Here is a 24,360-nt window from a genome sequence, read left to right on the forward strand (position 1 = left end):
TGGTAGTGATGGGTACATTTTATGTGGCAATATTTGAATAGCAGTTTTTACAGTGTGTGGGGGGGATCACTTAGGTAGTTGGTGATTATACTAATTTTCTATTTCTGAATAATAAATTTCCAGAAATGTAGTAGCTTGAAACAACATTCATTTATTATCTCACAGTTCTATAATTCAGAAGTCTCGTATGATATGGTTGGATTCTTGACGCAGGGTCTCAGAAGCCTGAAATTAAGTTATTGGCCAGCTATGTTATTATCTAGAATTTTGGTTCCTCTTCACAGTCATTGCTGTTAGTGGCAGAATTTAGTTCCTTGTGATTTGGAATAAGGTTCCCATTTCCTTGTAGGTTGTTGAACTGAGGTTTATTCTCAGCCTCTTGACCCATTTCGTCATTCCTTGCATGGGCCCTCTCTATCTCAGTGACATGTCAAATCCTTCTTGTGTTTTGAAATCTGACATCCCATTCTGTTGCTCCCTGGAGAAAACCTTTGCTTTTAAAAGGCCTCATAAGATTAGATAAGACCCATCAGATAATCTCCAGATTTAAGATCAGTTGTGCCATAGAACATAACATAATAATGGAAGTAATAGCTTATCATATTTCAGTCTTCATAGATGTAGATGGGACATTTTTGGGAAACCATCTTCCTACCACATTAATCCTAGTCCACAGCCCAGCATCTGCATCTAAAATGCTGTTTTTGAAATAAGTGTGCAGTTTTATTGAATTTATAAAATGTCTGTATCTTTATGGAAAAAAAAACCCTTCCCAAAGGAAAGAGTTGATATAGTTGTGTTTGTAAATTTGGGTCTTTGGCTATAAACCTCAAGAATGTAAAGCTTATATTATTATTGTTTTCAAGGCTACACATGACTTACTATATATACATTTTTTAATAAAATTTACTGTATGTATACTTTTACTGTATAATTAGAAGGAAACTGCATACAAACTCCATCTGATATAGAATTGTTATAGATATAGAAACAACTTTTGTACTTATTTCCAGTTCCCTTCCTAGTTCACTCTTATTATAAACTCAGTCTAAGACCAAATATGTTACTCTCAACAGCCTCAAATCAAATGCACATTTAATGAACAGTAACAACTGGTCTACCAAACATGTCTCTCAGTACAACACATGTACCATTATTATGTATAAGATTGCTGGGGTGACAAAATATTTCCTCTTTATAAAATTATAGAAATAATAATTCAGAAAGAGAACTCCATAATTCCAAATCTAGTGAAACCATTTTTAAAATTTTGTATGAATTTCCCTGGGTGTTTTTTCCCTATGCATATATTAACATATAGATTTACAGATAGCTATAGTTACATTATTTTTAAACAAGAGGGACCTATTTATTGAGGTAAAAGTCACATAACATAAAATTAATCATTTAAGGTGAACAATTTTAATGGCATTAAGTACATTCACAATTTTGTACAAAACCCAGTTCTCTCTAGTTCCAAAACCCTGGAATTGCCATCACTCCAAAATAAAACCCTGTGTGCATTAAGTACATTCTCTCCAGTACCCTATCCTGCCAGTCCCTGGCAACCACTAATAAGCCTTCTATCTCTATGGTTTTATTTATTTTTAGAGATTTTATAACAATGAGATCATACAATACTTAATATAGGTCTGGCTTATTTCACTTAGCATAACGTTTTTAAGGTTCATGCAAAGTATAGCATGTATCAGTATTTCATTTCTTTTCGAGGCTGAATAATATCCCATTGCGTGTATATACCACAATTTGTTTATTCATTCATCAGTTGATGAACATTTGAGCTGCTTCACCTTTTTTTGGCTACTGTGAATAGTGATGTCAACTCTGTGCCAGATACTTTTCTAGGCAATTGAGATATATCAGTGATCAAGAGACAAATGTGGTTCCCCCCCCAGAGACTACATTTAACATGTTAACATTTTTCATTCTTTATGTTATACAAATATAATATTATAATTATGAATATTGATGTATGCTGAGGATATGGAGTTGGAATTTTCTTAGAAAATAATTCCCTTGACTAATGAAAAAATTTGACCTAACAGCAAATGTGTAACCTGAGAATCATCCAACTTTTTACCTCATTTGAGATATTAATAGCAAATCTGAATAATTCATAAAAAGGACAATTGTATAACATGATTTGTATCTATATTATCCATTGTTTCTTGAACTCTTTGGTTTTTGTCTTCTTATATAAGAAAATGGCTGGCTTTTCCTTAAGTCAATTTCACTCTGACTTGAGTGAACCTGGACTACATTTCCCTGCCTCCCTTGTGATTAGTTTTGGCCATGTGAGTGAGTAATTGGGTGAGTGGAACCCTGGCAAATGTGATATGCACCAGTTCAAGCCATGGTACATGTAATTCTTCAATGGGAGATCTTCCATGCTCTCTCCCATCATGTTGGCTTGATGTAGATGTGAGCAGTAACCTTGGAAACCGTATGTGGAATATGGTGGAACCAAAACATGGAAGGACAATGGGTGCTGATTTTCCACTTGGAGGATAGCCGCCTGCTTAATAAGAACAACTCTTTTGGACTTTGGTTTGAGGCATTTTATGTATTACAGCAGCTAGAGTTACCTTTATTATACTTCCCTCCATAAATAGCAAAGGGAAGCAAAAGTGTCAGTGGATTGAAAGCAAAAGAGCTATTTAACAGTTTAGGGTTGAATATAAAGAAAGGGTTGGTTTTTCTACAAATCTTTTTCATATATGTGTGTGTGTGTGTGTGTGTGTGTGTGTGTGTGTGTGTACATATGTATATATTTCATTCCCTCAGAATGAAAGCTTCTTCCCTCAGAGGAATTTAGGAATTTACTTGGTTTTTTTCTTTTTGGAATTTACTTTTTTAATTTTACTTTTACTTACAAAAAAACTTTACTGAACTCCATCTAACAGATGAGAATGAGGACACAATGAGCAGAAAATAAGACAGATACATTTTCTATGCTATTTTCTCCAATTTCCTAGAGGAAAGCAACACTTACAGTCAATTTAACCAAGAATTAGACTATGATTTGAACAAAGAAGTATCCAGGACATTCTTCATTATTGTTTTGATTCTTGGTTAAATGGGCATTGCATTTGTTATTGGAAATATCTAAGAAGGTACCACAAGCATGGAGATAGACAAAAATAAAGATTTTCCAAATGGGAGTAAATTAGATTTCAGAAGCTGAGAACTAAAGAACTTGGTGTTGATTTATATTAACACTTTAGAATGAATTATTTAAGCACATGGCTTGAGTGAACTTAGAAAATACTATTAGCTAACATCTTTAGTAACTTCAACTCTTACCAAATTAACCTGCCATTCTTTTTCAGAGGGTAATTAGGCTGACAGAAGAGGAAACTGACAGAGTCTTTATACATGTTCATGTAAGCCAGGCATCTCACAAAGATTGCTTATACACAAGAAAGAATCATATGCTCTCTAATATCACTCTTAAGTGGAATTCTGGCCTCTTTATAAGTGGATGTGGAGGCAACTAGTGCAAAACTAAATTTTTTTTTTAACTTAAGCTCTTAGCTAGAAAAAACATCTCCTAACTATCTCACATTCAGTGGAAAAATAGTTTTTATTTAGCTTGTAAGAGAAGAACATGACTGAATGCCCATGATTTAATATTACAAAATTATGTCTAATAAAATTAGCAATTACTCAGTAATTTGTTTTAATATTATATACATTGCAGTTTACTTAAATGACAAAATTTGCAAGCAGCACACCACAAATAAAGTGCCATTGTGGAAATTCAACCAAAATTATATACACACACACACACACACACACATACACCAGCTTCAACAGGAAAAAAAAAAGTATGATTCACAAGTAAACCATGATACATACATACATGTCTTATAGTCTAACTGAAAATTCATGGGCTAAAATGTGCAAAAGATTCTACTGTACATTGTAGACAATGTACAGTAGAATCTCACCTAGTAATCTAATAATAATAAAACAAAATTAACACTCATTTAAAGTGAGAAAGGAAGAACAATAGCATATGAAAATTCTGATGATAACTCAGGACAACAGTCATAATGCATAGTTAACTGTTCTTTTTGAATATGTCAGGATTTTCGAATATGTACACGTGAATTGACCTGGTTATCTATTACTGCATAACAAATCATCTCAAACTTATTGGCATAAAACAACAATTATTTTATTATGCTCGTGGAGTCTATGTCAGGAATTTGGAGAGGGCCTTTATAAGTTTCCTAAGGCTGCTGTAACCAGTTGTCACAAACATGGTCATTTAAAACAACAGAAAGTGATTCTCTCGGAAGTTCTGGAGGCCAGAGGTCCAAAATCAAGGGATCTGTAGGGCAGTGGTTGCTCAGAGACTCTAAAAGAGAATCTCTTCCTTGCCTCGATCTCCAAGTGGAAAATCTAGAGTTGAAAAGCATAATAATTGAACTGAAAATTTCACTAGGTGGGCTCAACAGTGGATGTGAATTGGCAGAAGAAAGCATCAGTCACCTTGAAGATAGATCAATAGACATTTTCTAAACTGAAGAACAGAGAGAAAAAAGACAAAAGAAAAATGAACAGAACCTTAGATGTTCAGATGACATGTGGGGCAGTGGTCAGGGTTCTTCCTACGTTAACTAGAGTTCCAGAAAAAGAAGAGAAAGTGAAAGAAACAGAAAATTAAATTTGAAGAAATAATGTTCCCAAAGGCCCCAAATCTAATTTTAAAATGTTAGATTATAGATATGAGACTAAATTAAACCCAGGTGGAATAACTATTGATATAGCATTGTATCATCTTCTAGACATTTAACTCATTCCCTATATTGGAAATGCTTTACTGACTGCTGTGGCACAAGGTCTTGCGTGTTTGACTTGCATGTGCCATCAAGTGTCTGTGTGACCCAATTTTCCTATTAGTTTCTTTTATTTAAGCCTCAGTCCATGATGATATCTTCGGTCTTCACTTGCAATAAAATTATTACTTGTCCATTAAGTCTATTTCTTTTCTTCTTCTCATTTGCCTAGGGCAAGAATTATCAAACTATATCTGTAAAGTGCCAGAGAGCAAGTATTTTCAGCTTTGCAGGCTGTACAGTCTCATAACTACTCACCTTTGTCATTTTAATGTGAGACCCACCATAGACAATAAGTAGATAATGAATGTGGCTTGTCCCAATATGACATTTACAAAAAATAGGATGTGGGCTAGATTTGGGGTGTAGGATGTAGTTTCCTGAGTCCTGTTTGGGATAATGCAAGATGTACTACTTGGGCCAAAAAAAAATTAGGAAATTTTAGCCCTGAAATGACATGCCCTTATCAAAAAAAGGTTGTGATTCACATAATTTTGAAAGTGCTTATGTTACAGTTTCATATGAGGAGAAAAAAAACACAGTTTTTTCTTTAAAAGAGAAATGATGAAATTTGAGAAACAGTGACCTAGAGGAAGACCTCTACTGGTGAACTACAAGCTGAACTACTTCTTTTTCAATAATTTTTACTGTTAATTTGGATGAAGTTAGAAAAAACTATCTTTCAAAATGGCAGAAGGCACAAAAGCAGTAAAGATGTCTAATATTTTGGAGAAGAGAACAATGAAGCCATTCTAACGACCTCTTAAAAAGCAATTTAAGGTGATAGAATATTTGCATACTATAATACTAAGTGAAAGCAATAGGATAAAAAGTTAATACAGTAAAATCTCAGTTTGCACAAAACATAGGGGGAGAAACACCAGATTATGAACAGCATAATATTATATCTGTAATAACAGCTAACTTTCTTGAATGTTTATTATATTTGTCTGCCCTTTAAGCAATTTACAACTTTATTGCATTTAATGCTCACAGCTAAACTATACAGAGGATTTTGTCCTCTCTTCTTAAAATGAGAAACCTTAGGCAAATAAATTATTTGCTCCAGGTCTATATGCAGTAACTTTTGGAGTTAGATTTAAATTCAGTTTTTTTCTGACTGCAAAGACAATGGCCTAATTTGCTAGTCTTAAATGGTGGGGTTATGGCTTTACTTTTATTCTCTATATATTTTTGCATCTTTTATGCTATCCACATTGAAAATGTATTATTATGATAAAAATAAATATATCAGAAAGAAAATAAAGGTAGGAATTGTTGACATAGTAAATTGACATTTTACAGTCATATTAATATATTAAAATTACTGAATTTATATTTTCAAAAGAAATTCAATAATACAGATCTGGATGGATTTATTTATTTAACCACATAAAAAATAAACTTAAATTTTGTTATGGAAGTATAGTTGATTTACAGTGTTGTGTTAGTTTCAGGTGTACAGCAAAGTGATTCAATTATGTGTGTAAATACATACTTTTTTCTTTTTTCAGAGTCTTTTCTCTTATAGGAGTCTTTTCTCAATATTACAAAATATTAAGTATAGTTCCCTGTGCTATACAGTAGGTCTGGTTGGAATAATTTAGATTAATAGATGTTAATGGGAATTTGGTTGACAGAGTCTCAATTAAAGGATATACTTTCAGTACTCATACAAGCATGGGCTACACAAAGTTAAGTATAGCATCTATTACCTGGGACAGCGCTGCTCAAAGCATGGTTCTTAATTGCCGGCCAACCAAAACTATTTGTCACCAGTTTATGAAGAGCTAAGAAAAGAAATTGAGAGGAAGCAATTGACTGAGTAATTTTATGTTAGATGAATCTAATAATAATAAACAGGGCTTATAGTTTGTGTCTTTTTTCACTGTTTTACTAATTTATTTTTAAACAAAACTTTGGTCCTCAAGAGAGAGTGCAATAGAAGCTCAGTGGTATTTCACTATAGATAGTAAGAGAATCACTGACCTGGGAGGTAATCTGTGGCAATTGGTACACATGTCTGTGATACTTATACATACTCAGGTATAAAATTTAAGTGGAACTTTCACAGAAGGGAGGTTAGGATAATTAAAAGCCTGGAAATGGCATCACATGATGAATGATAAAATGGAGAGTTAGCAACAGGTAGTCCGATGATTTTGAAATTTGAAAAGTCATCATAGGAAAAAGAGGAAGTGCTTATTACGTGTAGATAGAACTAGAACCAAAAGATAGAAATGAGTAGAAGAAAGATTTTGAGTCAATAATCAAGAAGAAGCCTAATTATCAGAGTACTAAAAATGAGCATATTCTGCTACAAGATGGAAAATTCCACCACATTAGAGCTATTCAAATAACTTTGGGTGATAACTTGAAAGACATTTGGTGTACAACTAATTCTTGAAAGTTCTCGCTTACTTCCAAGACTGTGACTCTCAAAATCAGATAAATAATCTGATTTGGTAATATTGTCCCAGCTTACACTGGACATCAATGCTCAGTGGGCTCTGAAACCAGTAGTGCTGCTGTCCATGTAAGTTCAAGACCATACTAATTAACTGGGTTGATCTTAATTTTGTGATGTGTTTTGGTTCCCTTAGGTGTAGAGTTTTGGCAACCCTATTAAAACAATCGTTTATTCTGAAATGGTATTGAGTAATCTACATACATTTTTTTCCTAAGTCTTTATTTTTGTTCAGTGAGATGCTTTTGCTGTCCAGATATTTTTCTCAGCCTTACATATCTTACTTTTGCATGTGTGTTCTAAAAAGAACAAGCCAGTCCTGAAATATACTCAGGAACTAACAGTGCATTTGACAGCCATAGGTGTAACAAAGATAAAATGAATTCATATTTTATATCCTGAAATAACCTCTTCTTCTCAACTCTCATAGGAACTTCTTTATACCTTATTTTCTCCATTGCATTATATTTATCATTCTTTTATAATAAATACTTGTCATAGCTTAGTTGGACTCTTCTCTTCTTGATCTCTCCTGAAAGCAAAAGGCATGCATAATGTTTTTCTTTCAATGAGAAGTGAAAGGGAATGAGAACTACTTCTTCCTGTACAATTTTGACTGTTTTGCTACTCATTATGACACTAAAACTGTGAACGTTTATCGAGCCATTGCTATGTTGAGGCTTTGTGCTAAACATACTAACTGCATCTTACCATTTATCCTTAGTCATGGCTTAGCTCCGTCTCTAACATGGGTAATCCTGGTGATTAGCTAGTCTTGCTATTACTAAGATGAAAACATTTTTGGTTCCTGTGTGCCAAATATTGAGTTTGGAATATTTTGATTTGCCCTTGGAGAACCATGCATACTTAAGCCATTTGTATACAGCTTTAACCTCCTACAAGGCAGTGGTTGTATCATATCGTTATATTTTCCTACAAGAATAAAAATCTCTTATACAGGGATAGCTCAGTAAAAATTCATTTTATAACTTAAACTAATTTTAACCTTATGTACAGATGAGTGTTATAAGATCATCCAAGCCTACTAGAATTGCATTAGATAGAGAAACCACCACTCCACGGACAACTTACAAACCGAAGCTAGGGATATGGAGCAGTAGTGACTATTTTTAAGAATGGATTGTTAGTAAACAGAGTGTGAGACTGGGAATGCTAGTAAAAAAAGTCCTGGGGCTGAGGAAGAAATTTAACTCAGCAATCATTCTTCTCTTGTCTTGCCACTGATGCCAGATTTAGAGCACAGGCTTTGGACCCCAACATGCCTGGGTTTCTGTAGTCACTTAAATTAGTGACCATAGGCAAGTCATGTAACTTATTTGTGCCCCAATTCCTCATTGATAAAATGGAAACAATAATACCTATGTCAGAAGGTTATGTTGAGGAGTAAATGAGGTAATCTAAGCCAAGCAAGAACATAGTATCCCGCACATAGCAGGCACTCAGCAAATGATTGTTTTTTCTTTCCTTCATAACTGATTCTGGAATATATGTTTGGCACTGTCTTATTGTTCACCCATGATATTACTGCCTATTATGAACCCTAATTCTAATTCTAACATACATTTCTGATTTTTGACCATATTCTAACTTCTCAGATTCATCTACACTCTTGTCTTGCCTCTATTTTTTTTTTTTTTTTTCCACTTTGGGCACTCAGCTTCATACCTGTCCATTTCTCACAACTTCATCTCACATAATCCTCTCAAGAGCAGAGAAAGCATAAAGAAATATTAGCACAAGCATAAGAAAACAAACAAGATCTGATATTTCCATAGAAAGATATTTTTAATCACTTGAATATCTGATGAAATCTGCCTTCTGTATGTATAAATAATATTTTAACAAGCCTTATGTCAGCTTCACAAAAGTTTGTGTATTTTTTTTTGCAAGAATGTTTTCTGTTCAGGGAATGATAGTAATAGAATATGCTGCAATATCTTTACATTTGCACTGTTATATCTCACTACTCTTCTGTTGCAGAAGAGCAGTAATGACTCAGCCAGGTAAAGCTTGCCAGTATGTGAACCTTAAATTTAATATAAATAAATGTCCTAGTCTATATACCTATGTTATCATTATAATGTAGAGTTATGGTTTTGTAGACTTGAATTCTGCCTTAGATAAATATTATATTTAAAAACTAAATGTATAACATTCAGAAAAGAACCAAATTAAAGAACCTGAATATTAAGTAGGTTTTCTTTAAGGAAGAAGGGATTTACAAAGTGCTATGCAAACTGGTTAGATAAGCCCATAAATCATTCTAGGCTTTCACTGACTTCTTGCATATCCAAAGACTATCTGGATTGAGAAATTGTAATTCTGTCATTAGTTTGTTTATCTTTACCACAGATATGACATATAGCCTCAAATATTCAAGAGCATTGTCTTCAAAATGTAGTATGCATTTAAAATCTGAAAATGAAAAAGTAGGTGAATTAGATAATCACTGCTATGTTTCTATATGTTAAATATTTATATAAGAGACTATAGTAAATAAAATCTGTATTTTTAAGTAAGGAACATTTACCACAGAGCATTATAATACAGATAGCTTATTTTTAAGAATTTACCTTATTTAGAAGTTCAACATTATTGAAGAACTTCCAGGATAAAATGAGTTATGTTGCAAGTACTTGCACCTTATTGAATTTAGCCCTTCATTGCTTTGCTTAAGTATTCATGGTTCATATAGTACTGCTAAAATTTATATTTACTACAAGTTCATTAGTACAACTAATTCGTATAATTATCATGGGATAAAAATACCAGACTAAATTATTCAGTGATTGGTTAGTAATTTGAGCTGGACTTCACTGAACATTTCTGGTTTTATCTAGGCTTCCTCATGTGTCTTCAGCCATCTGGGGGCTGTTGGTGGATGATGGCCTCCACACAGTGGCTCACTCCTGCCTGCCAGCCCAGGCTTATTCACATAGAGACTCATTTCAACAGCAGCAAGAACATAAGCACCAAGGCACCAGCATGTTTCAAATCTCCGTTTGTATCATGTTATATCCCATTGTTTCATATTATGCACTATTGGCCAAAGCAAGCCTTACGAGAAAGCCCATCAGTCAGTGTGGTATGGCATCAGCCAAAGGTGAAAACACAGAATGGCATGAGTAAGTTTGGGACCATACTGTGATAATCTACCACAGTGAGGTTTTATGGAAGTATTCACATTAAGCATTCTCTTACTTCATAAGAAAATAGTTAAAACACAAAATGTAAGCATTGCCTATTCACTAGAATTTTATTTGCTTGATGCCATAAGAATTTATTTGCTTGATAACTTCTCCTGTAGCAAATAATTTCCTGGTGACACATATGTCTTACGGAGACATATGTTTGTTTCTATGTAGAAAACTTGAATGTTCTTCCCTTCCTCCATCCCACCATCCTTCTTCACTAACCCCTCAAAAAATTAAGTCATGACCAATGTGTTTCTTTTGATGTAAAATGAACCCCACACAACAAACCAAACCAAACAAACAAACAAAAATGAAAACCTCAAATTCTGACAAAAAGCAGATAAAGTATTTTTAGAGAAAGTTTACATGACACTCATTTTACATATCCATACTTCGAAATTAAGATTTCTAACGTGAAATTAAGATACATACTAAACAAATTTCAGAATTTTAGGGAAATGTTCATGTATGGTTAGTGTTGAGTCACAACAACTCATTATTAATGTACAGGGTTTTGGTGAGAAAGTAGAGCTTATTAAGTACTATGTTAGTCTCTATATAAGCAGTATATTTTGTTGCCTTCCTGTAGCATATTCCTTCTCTAATAGTTGCAAATCAGCTTCCCAACATCTTCCCCTCTTTCTCTTCCTCATTTATTTACAAATAATTTTTATTGTTTACTGACCAGATTTATTTGGGAAAATCTGTGAGTGAAAACAAATTATAATTTAAGGGGATAATAAAGTCTCTCAAGAGGGTTTTTAGACTAAGTAAACTGAGCATATTTGTAGGCAAAAGAAATGAATCAGGAGAAGAGTGAGGCTTTGCAAGAGAAAGGGTATAATGGTGGAATGCCTTCACAGGGAGCATAGGTGTTATCCTTAGAAAGTGGGATAGGCTTGTCCCTCTCTGAGAGGGAAAGAGGGTAGTGTAAGTACAGACTGAAGAACAAGGCTATGCAAGAGAGCAGAGTGTGATATAAAAGAGACACAGTACGTTGGAAGAAAAGACTTTTTCTCATGCTTCTTAGTAAGAGCAGTGATAGGATCACTTACTTAGATTGAAAGTCCAGTTCATTTCAGTTCATCTCACATTATTTGAGCCTCTTTTATGTGACAAGAATCATGATAGGTACCTATGATCCGAAGAGGAATAATACACAATCTCCGTATTGAAGGACTTTACAATCTAGGTGGGAGACAGCTGCATAAATCCAGTCTAATGTTCATGGGAAGGCTTTCAGAGGAAATGACACCTAAACTTGTTTTTAAGGGATGTATAGACATTGACCATGAGAAGACGGAGAAGGAAATTACAAGCAGAAGGAAGAGCAATTGCCAAATCAGCCAGGATGGACAGATAAATGTTCAAAATTGATAGAGCTGTTTCTCAATTGTTTTTAACCTATTACCCCTTTGATGAACATGAAAAATGTTCACATCCTTCTTTCAGAGATGCGAAATTGCCTTCCACCAATGAAGACCCAGTTTTCTAGTATAAAACCTGAAGTTTCTTAGTGATGAGAAGACTCTTCCTGAGCAGATTGAACTGGCCCTGGGAATTATGTGTAGGTCTTTTCATTAGCGATTATGTGGGAGGTGAATGCTGAGGAGACTAGAGATAGTAGAGTATAGATGGAAAGGGAGTGAAAGCTAAGATTAGCAAGACCCCTCCTTTTCACCCAGAGGAGCCACAGATGACTAGAAGTTGTTCCAAGGCAGTCAAACAAGGTGCTTAAATTTTTCTACCAATTGAATTCCAATGTAACCTCTAATGAAATACCAATTGATTCGAATAACCAACACTTAGGAACTGCATTTCTCAGTTCTACATGATTCAGAAAACTGTTTGTACAGTTATTCTTTTTATCTGCATTTAAGTAAAATCCAACAATTGGGTTGAATTGATCCTTTGGCTGTCAAACAAATAAACCAAAAAACAGATTTCTAAGTTCATGTTAATTAAGTGAGCTTAGAAGCCATTTGAGTAATCCACTTGGACTTCACTAAAAGCTACCCTTCTAATGACAATCTCCATAGGGGAACAATGTCATTAAGCCAGCTTTGCTTGAAGATATTTATTCATAATATCATAGGTTAAATTCACTGTTACATTATGATTCAAATACTCCGTAGTTTTATATTTGTACATTTAATAATCCATTCTTAATGTCTTTGGATATATTTTATGGAAGGAGTGGATAACTGGATTAAATAGCTCATGAAGTTGACATGTCACACATATCTGAGACCCCAGAGGTTTTAACATTGAAACTGACAATAGAGGGAATCGAACCAGCGACCTAAGGCTGTCCACACGTGGCGGGTCTACAGTCTTCCGCCCTACCAGTTGAGCTATCGAAGGGTGCACGCCACCAGGCCCGGGCCCTTACTTTTTCTGGAAATGCCGGAGCACGGCACTGGGACGCCCGAGAGTTAGTGTTTCATCAAGGAGGTTATCTTGCGCTGTTGGCGTTTGTATGAAGAAGGCAGAGCTGTAGGTGAATGTGAGCTTAAGTAGCCTCGGAGAGAAAGCTCAGCGGTCATCTTTGGGGAGCAGTGGAACGAGAACCGGCACCGATGTGGGGTCGCAGAGGATTCGCTGGGTTGAGGAGATGTTATTCTCCTCAACAGTCCGGCAGTGAGGACAGGATTAATCTGGCAGTTGTTGATTTGACTGAATCAGCTACAAGTCTTGTGGCCACACAGCAGTCAGGCTTCTTTTTCTGTGCCCCAAGAAGACCCACAGACGTTTGCACAAGTATTCCACAGTGTGCTTTCAGTTAACAGCCCCCACTTGTGGGGCTGTGCACTGGCTGCTTCGTGGAACTCTGCAACCAGAAGACTTGGCTGCTTAGATGGAGCGCACATCGGGGACTCAATGACCCACCATACAAAGGGTACTGTATTCATGACCAAGGGAAGCTAGCCGCCACAACTGTGGCAGAACTGAGACCTTTAGAGAACCATCCAGAGGGTGTTAGTGGGCCTACTTGAAGCCTTTCCTGCTAAAGGTTTTTGAATTATGCCTATTATTATGGCCACTATGGATGCTGCTTTGATAACAGCTTTCACCCCCGCCTATCCCATGAAAACCCAGATTTCATCTCCAGTCAAGTTTGGGTGACATAATTCTTCTGTTTGGCATTTGTGAGACCACACTCAAGATAACTACATCTGCACAGCTCACAGCTAATTCTTCTTTCTGCGGACATACAAACTTCACCTTCTATGGACCCAACTTAACTTTACAGTTAGGTAATTCAGTTACATCTAGAGTATTTGTACAAATGTCTGATTCTTCACAATTAAGCATAACAATCAACTCTTTAGTTTCTGTAAAATGCTATGACTTTTGTTTCACTAGAGGCCATTGAAATGGAACTTTGCTAGAACGGTGGTCAAGATCACTTGTTCATTAAACTTTTAGCAATCAGTCTTTATATAATAGGTCTTCTATTAGTAATGTTCTTTCCCTTCATGAAGTGTCATTCCTTTTATGTATTCATGGTACGGAAATCAAAAATGGACCATGGTGGAGTGGTCATATAACAGCTTTACAAAACCATCCACCTGTAACCCTCCACCCCTTGGTAAGGATTCCTCAATCTTGCATCACAGTGGGGCAACAATATCAAAAACATATATTACACTTTAATATTTCTTTCCCTGCCCAACCTAAATGTAAAAATAAAAGAGCTTGGTATGATAGTTTATTAGGCACTGCTGGAACTCATATGGGCCTAGTTAGCTCCATAGATGTAGAAACTCTAGCTAATCGATTACATAATACTGGAAAGGACATAGCTCAAGCTTTAACTAATGTTCAGTGGATGCCCACTATTATGAAACCCCATGAGCTAACCCTGAATTATGATAAAGAATTCATGCAATTATTTAACATATCCCAAATTGGAAAGCTGAAACAAACTCAAAAAATAAGTAAAGTTTTCAGTTGGTCCAAAAGGATAAGGCTCAAAAAATCTTAATGTCTAATAATGTATATGCATGGAGAAAAATATTTGCTCAGTGAGTCCCTACAAATCATTGGTTATTGATTCCAGAAGGAACTACTAAATGTACAGATACTTGGAGTACAGGTACCTTGTACCATTATAACGTTTTAGATAATTTTACTATGTGTCAATTTCATGTGTTACCAGTTGTTTTTACTGATGAATATTGGCTACCCCACTTTAATGGAAATTACCTAGATTCAGCTAATCAAACACACCTTTTACTGGACTGTGTGTGAGCTGCTGAAGGACTAGTCTGTGGACAAACTTCGAGCATATGGGAACCCTGTTTGTTGGAACGTTCTATCAACTTGTTAATGGACTATGTACCCTCAATCTTATTGTATGTTTTTTAAAGTGGCTCCCCAGTTCTTATGTATTGTCACCAATGATGAAAACACTATTTCAGCTTACCATTTAGAAGTTCCATTTTCTGGTTGTTTATCACATGTTGATAATTTATATTGGAAAGGTGTTTGGTATAAGTTTTTATCTGTTAAAGAAAAACCATTGTGAACACAGTTGTCAATTTCTACTTTACCCACTACTAATGCTACTCCACCTTTAGAACCTTTAAAAAAGATATTAAAGGGCACAAAATATTTAGGCAAATTTATTGGAAAACATAATCGTTCTTTATTAGAACATTCAGTAATCACTACCATTGCTGCAAACAAATTGCTGGATGTAAACGTAAATGTCCCAAAACATGTCTCACTCCTGGTGGGACGTTTTCTTCACTCAGTCTCCTAGTGCCTCAAAACTATTCTCCACACCGTTTAATCCTTTCTTAGTTGCACTGATTGTACTATTTCTGTTAACTATTTGGAATTGGCATTTGTCGTACCAAATCAGGAAAACTGCTCGTGTTATTTTGCCTTTTTCCTATGCTCTTCGGCCTAAACAACCCTGAGGCTGACTGTCAGGAAAATTGAAATGGAAATAGTCTTGTTCAGGCTTCAGAGGCAATACTAGGCCTCTGACCAATTCGTGACCTTGCCTGGACTACATGCTTGCTTATAAACTGCTGTCAGCAAGTCTGGTGGCACTTAAGATAAAGAAAGGGACTGGGTCTTGGAATTTCTCGAGCCCTGAGAACCTGGCCTGGTTCCCCGGGGTCTGGAAAATCTTGTGACTCACAAGGTAAAACATACAGCATTGTTGAAGAAAACCATAATTGCATATTTGCATGCAAACTGATGATATCAGCTTGCGGCCTGGTATTATAAACGGGACTCTCCTAGACTACAATCTGAAGTCTAAACTGTGGAGTGGATGCACTGCCCAGGCCCTTTCCCAGTTGGGACTCCAGATTGCTGTTTCCGGGAGTTCCCAGCACTGTTCAAGTCAGCCCAATTTGGTGATGTAAGTGCTTTTACTTCTCTCTCTTATTTATATTTCTTTCTTTTTGATGATTTCCTATTAAAATTGAGCTAAAACTAAAGTTATGGTAAATAAAATAGTTTCAGATATTATGGTAAATAAAATATGTTCACGTAGTAGGTATGAATGTATGTCAGTCTCATAAATCGTTAACTTCATAGGACAATGTGATCATGACGAAGGAATCACTGTTTTTTTTTTAATTTTTATTTTTATTGAGATATAGCTGATTTACAATGCTGTGTTAGTTTCTGGTATACACCAAAGTGATTCAGTTATATATATATTCTTCTTCATATTCTTTCCCATTATAGTTTTTGTTGTTGTTCTGATTTTCCACATGGTCAGGAATTGCTGCAGCACCTTGACGAGAGCTTTCACACTAATGTGTGCCTGGGCTGTGCCCAGCCTTAACTACCCTGGTGGGGCCACCCTCACAATGGGGCCGGTTGGAGCTCCCTGCCTGGCATCCTGAATGGCGGTCCTCTCTTCCCTGTCGTTCCCAGAGGCCACAGGGGGTTTTAGGGGATGGAGAGTTACGCTCCAATTCATCATACTAATTATATTTTACCACCCACTGTTTCTCAGGCCTTCTATCATAAGGTGGTAGAAGCCTCACAGAGACATATTATGTTCTACTCTTTTAGGTCTCTCCTGAATGCTAGCCCCCTGAAACAGCTAGTTCCTCCTATATATCTATCCGGGTCGTGGCCCCCATCATTCCTCCTGTGCACTGGTTTTTCTTGATTTCCCTTCACATTACCTTTAGAAAATGGCTTCATGGATCTGATACTGCTTACCTAGCCCATGGTTACCCTCTGTGGTTCTCATCTTGTCTTTCATAGTGTTATATACACTGCGGATTATGAGATCTGATTATCAAAGCGGTTTTCTTTGTTCTCTCATCTTTCCTTTTTTAATACTATTTTTGACTGCGGTCAAATATATATAACATGAAATTTACCATTTATAACCATTTTAAGTGTACCAGTCAGCAGCAACAAGTGTATTCATAATGTTGAATAACCATCACCACTATTTACAAAATTTTTCACCACCCCAAACAGAAACTCTGTTCCCATTAGGCAATAATTAACTCCCCATTTCTCCCAGCTCCTGGTCACCTCTAATCTACATTCTGTCTCTATGAACTTGCCCATTCTAGATATTTCAAACAAGTGGAATCATGGAATACTTGTCCTTTGGTGTCTGGCTTAGTGTAATGTTTGTCACTGAGCATAATGTTTTCAAGGCTCATCCATCGTGTGTCAGAATCTCATTCCTTTGCATAGCTGAATAATATTCCATTGTATGTATATACCACATTTTATTTCTCCCGTTTCCTTTTAAAATTTATTCGCCTGGAATAGTCCTTCTTCTCCCTGTCTCAAAAGTCAGGCAGGCTCTGTAAGCTCAAAAGTCAGGCATTTGTAAGCAATAAAAAGTCTTAGAATCACTTTATGTTGTGCATTCATGTTCTCAATCCATTAAAAATGCCTTGTGTTGAAAAATAAACTTGATGTATCATTAAATCTTCTCCCTGGCCCCCGAGGCCCAGCCCTTTGTGCCATACCTGAGTGCACTTGGTGTAGAAGCCCAAATGGGCTGATGCAGCTCACCTGGTTGCTCTGAGCGTTCATCAGGTCCTACCTGTACCATGACTCTTTATTCATCTCAGATTAAGGTTGACAGGAAACAGTAATAGCTGATTATTCACTTTATTCCCCCTGAGAAGTGTCCACTTCATCTATCTCCAGATGTAGGTTTTTAAATTCTAGTGCTTAAAATCAGTTTGCCTCGAATAAAAATAACTTAACCCTGCGTTAGTGCCTATAATGTTTCAGCCTCATTACAGGATCATCCTTACAGACCAAAGTCCCCTGTCCTAACTTTGGTAGCAAAATCCTAACCGTGTTCCTGTAGGTATAATAGAAATGTGTTCCTGCCCGAAATATAGCTCATGGACATAATTGCAAAGATTTGTCAAGATGTGTGTGGAGGATATTCTTTGTAGCACTGTTTTGTAGTAGACAAGAATTTGGAAACAATCAAATTTTCAATAATATTGTAGTGGTTAAATACATTTTTGACATATCTGTATAATATATCCTGTTTAAAAAAATGGCAATGTGGTTAGGTTGAGAAATTTTCTTCTGATGGTTTTAATATTAATTTCTTGCACTCTCCTACTTAAAACAACTATTTTTCTCTAGTATCCATATTGAATGGAATCACCAAATCAAATTTGAATTCTGATAATTTATCTTAATTTTACCTACCCTGTATTGTTCTTCTGTCTCCCAGTATTTGTAGAGGGGATTGTAAAGTGTAATTAGGAACTTGAACTTGGAAGTCAGACATACCTAGATTTTGGTTGTGTGAATTTAGGCAAATTCTAAATGTCTTAGGCTTGGTATTAGTTATTTCTTTTTATCTTTCTATCTATCTATATTTCTGTCTATCCATCCATCTATTCATCTATCCTCATCTATAAAATTGACATAATAGTACATACTTCAGAGGGTTGCCAACATGGTTAATGAGATCAGGTACAAAAAGTACTTTTTTCTTTTCTCTTTTTCTTCTTTCTTTGGATAGACTCTCAATGAACTACCACTAATAAAATAATAATGAACTTTCCTCCTGAGGCAAGCATCACTTTGTCCTGAACACATCAGGCTCTTTTGACTCCCATTTCCTTGTGCATGGTTGCTGCTTCTTCCTATATAAATTATAATACCTTAGATGAGACTGAGCCAAAACCCCACCTATTCCATGAGGTCTTGTTCTACAAACGTAGAATACAGAAGTTTCTGAATCTAGATCTAAATTTTGTGTGTGCCCTTTGGTCCTTAATTGGAGTTGTGGGCCACTATTGTTGTTTGTTGATTTGCCCATGTAGATATTATTTCCTGAAGAGATTTTAAATTCTTAGGTCGTAAATTATATTAACAAGAAACGACAGACAACAAAATAAAACAAAACAAAAATACTATCAACCAAAACAAACTATTCCCCCCAGACTCTTCCAGAATATATTTTAAGCTGTCACATATTTACTGAGTGGATATTTGAATGGCTGTCGTAGAATATTAGAAATGACTCTCAAGTTCAAAGTGACATTGACTACATCCAAAATGGAGTATTTTTTCTTAGAGAAGTTCTTGTCAGCTAAGCCTTTTATTGGTGTTGAAAGATTGGCATTAGATCACAGCATAAAGTCGACTTTACCTCCTCTAATGTTGATGCTGCATTTTGATTTTGGACCTCCTACAAACTTAATGGTGGCAGCAGAGCTGATATTAAAGATGGGCTGGGGCTGGTTTTCTTTTGCTGGCTTGCTTCAGATCTCCTTTTATTATCTCTGGTTACCTAGCAACAGATCATGTTACGCTAAGGCCAGATGATGCCGTCTAGACTCATCCCTGTGCTAAGATTTTGAGTGTTTATTCATTAACCATATTTCTTTGATGTTCATGTAAAGGCCCATATTTGTGTGGAAAATGGGAAAGAGTGATTTGGCTAATGAAACAGCCACACATTATTTGAGTCTCTAATATAGTGCAAGCTTGTTTTAAAAATGTGCTGAGTAAACTTCTTTGATAATTTGCAGAAAAATAATTTGGTGGTGACTTACTATAATTTAAAAAGAAGTGGAAGTGATTTTTTATAGGTGGTTTCTTTCAAATTGCAGGTTTAAAGGTGGCTGATCACAGTAAGGAACTAATTGCCCAACGTTAACTAGGCTCACTGCGGTAAGAAATCTTGAAAATATTTCTTCTCGTGGTGTTTGTATCACCTTGAGCTTCATTTTAATGATGCCTTACTCTTCTTGTATTGAGCCTCATTGCTACAGAAAATGTGAGCTATTTTCACTTTTTGAAAAGCAGAATCATGTGTAAAATGTTTAAAGCTGCTAAAAAAGTTTCTCATTAGTTTTAAAAATTCTGCACAGAGGGGTCAGTTTTTCTGATTTTTTTCAAGTTTATAATACTGTGACTTTAGCCACTCTCTAATATCTCTGTGATGTCATTTTTACTTCAGAAATATAATTACCAATGCCAGTGGAGTGTAATTATATGACTTTCGATAGAGAACCATGAGAATCTCAAATTTATGTAATCTAAATTCTAAAATTTAAGGGGATCTGCATAGTTTTATAACTAATTCTTCCACCTAACCAAAATTTAAATTTAGAATGAATTAAATCAATTTAAAATGTTAAACATTTTTAAAAAACAACTGACTTCTAATTTAATCCAACAACCCCTACTGCATGTTTGTTCTGTTTATATGACTGAGTGAGACATTTTAGGTCTTGCAAATGAAAATGACATAGTCTTTGTTTTCAAGTCTTGCAAATGAAAATGACATAGTCTTTGTTTCCAAGTAACTTATAATTTATGAAGGAGATAATGGGTATGCAAGTAAATATAACACAGGCAGAATGGAGTTACAAACAGAAACCTATGCAAATATAAATACATGTACATACTAGATTTGTTCAAGAGACAATAGGGCTTAAATTTGTCTAGGGCAGTGGTTCTCAAATGTGCACCGCAGGCTAACCAGCAGCATTAGAATCTTTTGAGAACTTTTCAGGAATGCAGATTCTTGGGCCTCATCCCAGACTACGAACTCGAAAACTCTGGAATAGAGTCTAATAATCTGTTTTCATAAGCCCTCCAGGTGCCTTTGATGCATGATAAAACTTGAGAACCACTAGAGATGAGCTGTCCCATACAGTAGCCACCAGAAACATGTTGCTACATTATTTAAATCTAAATTAAATAAAATCAGGATTTCAATTCCTCAGATGCATTAGACACATTTCAAGTGGTCAGTAGGCATAGGTGGCCGGTAGCCACCATATTGGACAGGACAGATGTCTAACATTTCCATCACTGCAGAAAGTTTTATTGGACAGCATTGCTCTAGAGCATGGAGACTTCAATGGGAAATTATTGAGAAATGAAACAAAGTAGATTTAGCTCATATCACACAGATTCTTAAATGCAATAGTAAGAAATTTGAGCTATATTCTCAGAGGAGAATGATGGTTTTTTTAAAAGGACATGACAAGCCTACACTTTGTTTGTGGAACATCACTCTTGCAATCAGGTGCCTGATGCTTCCTACTGAGTGAGACTGGAGGAAAGCAAGCAACAGGTATATTTGTACTGAGACTGTAATAGTGGGAAGGGAAAGAAGAATGTTCGTTTATAAAACATCGAGAATATAGACCCAGTAGGAACTGATTACTCTTTGAATGAGAGGTGGTCAGAGAGAGAAAACTTAAATAAGATTGAATTTTGAGTGAATAATTGGGACAAGGTTAACACCATTAACAGCGAGAAGGAAATAGGAATGGCAGTAGTTTATCAGATTACATGAAAAAAAGATCTTGGGTTTGCCATGCAATTCTGTTTATCCAGTAGCTTTTATATTCATCCAGAAATTTTCTTCATTACTCTTAAAACACAGTTTTATCCTGTTACTTTCTTTTGCTATCTGATAATTTTTTAGGTAACTGGTTTTAATGAAGAAAATGAACATTTTCCCAATAATTACTTTGAATGTTTTTCAAAGATGGAAGAGATTTTATTTATCAGTGCATCAGGTGGAATATGTCAAAATAATTCCTTCATTTTTGGCTAGAAAATACTTTTTCTGGATGAATGCAAAAAAAAAACAGGTTGTAATGTGTTCTATGAAAATTCTAGTTTCCTCATGTACCATCTGAACATAATAGTTGTATTTCGTGGCAAAATTGAAATGACTTTCAGTTTCATGCTAAATAGAATACAGTTGACCCTTGAACAACATGGGTTTGAACTGCATGTGTCCACTTACGTGTGGATTTTTTTCAGTAATAAATACTACAGTACTACATGATCCCGGGTTGGTTGAATCCACAGATGCTGAACTATGAATACAGAGGAACCACGTATATGGAGTGCCGACTATAAGTTATATGTGGATTTTTGACTGTGTGGAAGGTTGGAACCCCTAAACATCAAGTTATTCAAGGGACAACTGTATTTGTGTTTAAAAATAAACAGAGTGCTTGGAGTGTCAAGCCTTGTTCTAATCCTTTGTTATCTTACAAATTTCACAGCAGTGTATACTTTTACACATAAATATACTTATATCTCTGTGGATAAACTTTATTTTTATTTTTGAAGATTAAAAAAAAATACTGGTTAACATCATATTAGAATGGTTTGTGCATGTTAGCTAGTTCTTTACAGAGGTAGTGTAATCAGTATGATTTTTGAGGCATCATAGTAAGGTAGAAAAAAAATCACTGTTAGGTGTCCAGAATTGGGGGTTGTAGTTCTACTATTTTTAGGATGTTAGATAAAGTGTAAAATTCTGTGGGCTAACATTTTTCATTTATGTAATGATGAGCTTGAACTAGATTACCTTGGTATTTCTGGCTCTCAATGGAGCAAAGCATAAAAACATAATTGCTTGCAAATTATTCATTAGCTGCTGTTGATTAAAGAGCATGCCTCCTGGGTGGGAAGGAGGCACAGGGCAGGCAACTTGCTGAGAAGTTGAGGAAAATAAAATATGGGACAGAGGATGGAGTTGCTTGTATCAGATTGGACAGTAGCAACTAGAGACTTAACTTGAGGACTCTGAGACCTGGGGTAGTGTTCCCATAGGGGAATTGCTATCCTCATGTAAACGTGATTCTAACTGGTAACAGGTAGTGTGATGGAAAATGAAGAAGAATGTTACTTAAGGTTGTCCGGAAGTGGAGTTAGAGAGGCTTTTACAAAGACTCACTGTTCATATAACTGTTGTACTCGGTCTGCCTCTAGCTTCTGTTTATACTGTTAAATGCATATATTCAAAATTTGTACAGGGTAGAAGTGAATTTGGAAGATACATTCATGGGTGAATATCTGATGGGGTAGAAAGAACACTGGGTAGGGAATCGTGAAGCCTTGTTTGGGTGTTAGCTCCTGTGACTAGTGCTGTAGTGTTGCATAAGTTCCTTACGTTGACACCTGCTTCTGTGCCAACTACCCTCTGGGCAGTCTTGACACTCTTAGGCATATCTAAGCAGCAGGGAGAGTGATCTAAACAGCAAGTGGCTAAATTGCTCTAATTTCCAGCCAGTCTACTTAGTTTACCAGCTCATTGAAATTGGTAGCACCCCAGATCAAAACTCTTTCTGTTAACCATGCTGACAAGTAGTCCTAGGCAGACCACATGGATTTGTGAACATTCACAATGTTGACCTTGACTGTGTCCAAACCAGAGGAAGAAACAATAGGTACGTGCAGCAATAAGGAGTGATTGATCATTCAGATGAGTTTAATGCCTTTCTTAAAACACTTGGTTTTTATTTCCTCCCATAGTCTAGTCCTTTGTCTGCAGCACCAACACTTATTAAATTTCTCTCCAGACCTTTCCAAATGGGGCTTTCTAATTGCAGTTTCTCAGCCTCCTAAATATCATTAACTTCATTTATGTAGTCATTTCTTGTTGACCCAAGGAGGGATGTCTGTTATCAGGGAAACCAGAGGGTTGGGGGACAAGAAAAGTTAAATCTGTGCTTGAACCTGCTCAGACTCCACCTGTGTTTTCTGCTTTTCCCTCTCCACTGACCACAAATTGTGTAGTGACAATGCATTTATTCTTGTCCTCTGTATTTCATTGACCAGAGATTTCTCAATGACCAGAAGAAAGTTTTGAGTTTTTATTACCTCACCAGAGAACTGAAAATAGTTTTTCAAAATCCTTTGCAAGATTTTCCATAAAGTAGATGTTTTATAATTCTTAAAATTAATTACTACACTGATATATTTGTCTTATATTAAAATGAGAATAATGATTACATTAACATAAGTCCTTTCTTGATCCTCTCTTCTCCCAGAAGCTTAATCTCTGGGCTGTACTTTTTTCCCCTGCAAATAGAGAAGTATGGATTTGGTGATCTCTGAGTCTCTTCAAGCTCTGAGACTAAGTCTGAAAGTTAAAGATGATAATAGGAGGATTTTTCTAGTTTCTTGAGGTTGAAGTCATGAAAAGTGTCTGCTGTGCTACTTTCTAAAACAGGCTTTAGATTCACTGAAGTGAGTAAACCACTGCAGTGGTCTGACACTGAATGCTGTGTATCTTCTGATTTTCCTCAAATGGTTGCCTCTCACTCTTCCATGCAATGATTTGCAGGCATTCAGTCCTTGAAGCAAGTGGCATTTTTCTAATTTTAACTCAGGTCAGTCAGCTGGGTGAGTACTGATGAACCAGCATTTGTTAAAACGATGTCTCAAGTAATGTCAATCTGGATTGAACACGTGCTGTGCCGAAGAGATTTCTTCATTAACCTGCTGACACTGCCAATGAGAGTTCAATGTTGTTTCAAGAAAGGATCCCAGAAGCACATGCCCCTTTGCTATT

Source organism: Hyperoodon ampullatus (genome assembly GCF_949752795.1).
Source record: "Hyperoodon ampullatus genome assembly, chromosome: 9".
Classification (NCBI taxonomy): domain Eukaryota; kingdom Metazoa; phylum Chordata; class Mammalia; order Artiodactyla; family Ziphiidae; genus Hyperoodon; species Hyperoodon ampullatus.